The sequence below is a fragment of the Carassius auratus genome, linkage group LG45M (genome assembly GCF_003368295.1).
Source record: "Carassius auratus strain Wakin linkage group LG45M, ASM336829v1, whole genome shotgun sequence".
Lineage (NCBI taxonomy): Eukaryota > Metazoa > Chordata > Actinopteri > Cypriniformes > Cyprinidae > Carassius > Carassius auratus.
The window spans coordinates 764,846-767,345 of record NC_039299.1 but is presented as its reverse complement, the minus strand read 5'-3'; the positions used below and the strand labels follow the sequence as shown (position 1 = coordinate 767,345).

Sequence of the window (2,500 nt, the reverse complement as noted above, 5' to 3'; positions counted from 1 at the left end):
GCCAGCCTCTCATACACTTCCTTGTGTCAGGATCCATTCCCATCACATCGCTGTCAGACTCATTATTAGATCTGAAACACGGCATCATGTTCCCAAAGAAGAAAATGGTACACTTTTATTTAAGCCTGGATTAAATTGGATCAAAAGTGCCAGTAAAGACATTTATAATGTTCCACAAGATTTCTACTTTAAATAAAAGCTGTTCTTTTGAACTTTCTGTTCATCTGTGAATCCTGAAAAATAAAATGGCATGAAACTTGTTACACAAAAATATATTTTTTTTTCAACACTGATAATAATCAGAAATGTTTTCTCGAGCAGTGAAATGATCAATTATTCTGATTTCTGAAGATCATGTGACACTGAAGACTGAGGAATGATGCTGAAAATACAGCGGAGCATCACAGAAATACATTACACTTTAAACACAGATTCACACAGAAAACAGATGGTGTCTACTTTACAAAACTATTTCAGAATTTTTTAAGTATTTTTGATCAAATAAATGCAGCTTTGCTGAACAGAAGACATCTTTCAGAAACATTAAATGTTAAATTCTGAAACTCATTGACCATTAGTGTGTGAGGTCTGTGTGCAGTGCATGATGGGTAAGCAGGGTGTGTTTATGTGTGTTCTGAATCTCTGCAGGCAAATGGAAATGCAGGCAGCAGCAGATGAACATTGAGCGAGAGAGACGGTCGTCTAACTCAGGTCAGACGCGACTGAAGCGTGAACACTGATGCACATGGACACAGCTCTGCATCATGAACTCTTCTTCTGTGTGAAGCGCTGGACGAAATAAAAGACTTGTGTTATTCCTCAGGTTCTCCGTTTCAGGGTCACCCCGCGGTGCTGTCTGTAGCTCCTCCCATCGTGGCTCCGCCTCCTCTGTCGATGGGCGGTCCCTGTCCTCCTCCCCCTCCCCCGCCCGGGCCGCCGCCCCCCTCCGCTGGAGCTCCGCCCCCTCCTCCACCTCCTCTGCCTGTGGGTGGATACGGTGGACACGCCCAGGATGATAGCCACACCCCCACGGGTCTCGCAGCCATGGATCGCCGGAGCCAAACTGCGGCGTGTGCAACGGGTGCGAGATCCTCAACGTCTGTCCTTGTTCACAATTCATTTTACATAAATCTAAAAAGTATTTAATATAATCTAAGAGCCGAACCAATAGGAGAAGCACAATATTACAAACTTTTATTTGAAGTGGGAAAAATAGTTAGAAAATTTAGTTTAACTTTTTGTACGTTTGTGAAAAATAAAACTATTCATTTAAAGTTGATTATATCTATACAAACAATACATTGTATGTTTATTGCAAAATATGCCACATATAATATACAAATAATGAAATTAAATAAAACTCAATTATTGGCGGTTCTCTTTAGCAGTGGGCGGAGCTCTTTTGCTCATTTACTCTCTGATTGGTGGAATTTTTCTGTACAGCATCATGGGTAATGTAGTTTTTCACCACAAATTCAGCCATTTAATGTAATTATTTAAAAAAATACATGGCTTTCAACAAAAAGCATATGACCATCAAATTAACAATCTTGTAGCTCATCTGTCTTTAGATTATGAAACTGTTCTTCACAGTAAGAAAAACTGGTTCTTTAAAGAACTGATCACTGAAGGTTCTTTAGGAAACTAAAAATGTTTCTGTGGTATTGCTGTGAAAGAACCCTGACAGAAGCTTTATTTTTAAGAGTAAACAACAGAATCTCCAGAAACACTTTCACACATTTCTATATGAAAAATAGACATTAGGAAACTTGTAATAGATGTAAATAAAAGCGTTGAGATAATCAGCGTTGTGGCTGTGATGGTCTGTCCTCAGCCGGAGGAGAACTCTGCGTCCGCAGCCAAGAGCGAAGCCAACCGCAGCAGCGGAGGAAGCGGAGGACTGATGGAGGAGATGAACGCGCTGCTCGCACGCAGGTACACACACACACACACACACACACACAAACACACACCTTCATTAAACACACACACACATGCTTTATTTCTCACCACAGGAGGAAAGCAGCAGACGAGAAGAAGGATGGAGAAAACCAAACTGTGAGTACAGATCTGAAGAAAATCATTTATGATATTTGCACTGGACAGAAATATTAACATTGTGAAATAAAATAATTATTAGGCCTGTAATCATCAAATACTTTGCAGTTTAAATAGTCATTTACAACAGTAATGTATTTAGTTGTTCATTTAGGAGTTAATAGAGTTAATAACACCTAGAAGTCCTATATATGAGTACTTTACAGTTAAAAGCAGTTAGTACTAAAGATGACAGGTTTTATCCGTGTGTCAGTGGAGATATGAGTCTCGTGTACAGAAGCGTGTGTTTCAGGACGATCCCGGAGTAAAGAAGCCGTGGGACCGAGCCAACTCCGCCGAGAGATCATCTCTGGTGTCCAGGTCAGACCCTCACCTTCAGCACACAGCCTGAGATTATCAAACAAAACATTAAACTTTAATATACTAAAATATCAAATTCAGA

General features: G+C 40.1%; 1 protein-coding gene and 1 pseudogene across 3 annotated transcripts in view; both read left to right on the top strand.

The window, feature by feature from the left end:
- LOC113068584 (ena/VASP-like protein) overlaps positions 1-2,465 on the top strand; it is a 12,198-nt pseudogene extending 9,733 nt beyond the window's left edge.
- LOC113068554 (gephyrin-like) overlaps positions 1-2,500 on the top strand; it is a 1,122,288-nt gene that overhangs the window by 1,089,538 nt on the left and 30,250 nt on the right. The gene's annotated exons all lie outside the window — the stretch shown is intronic.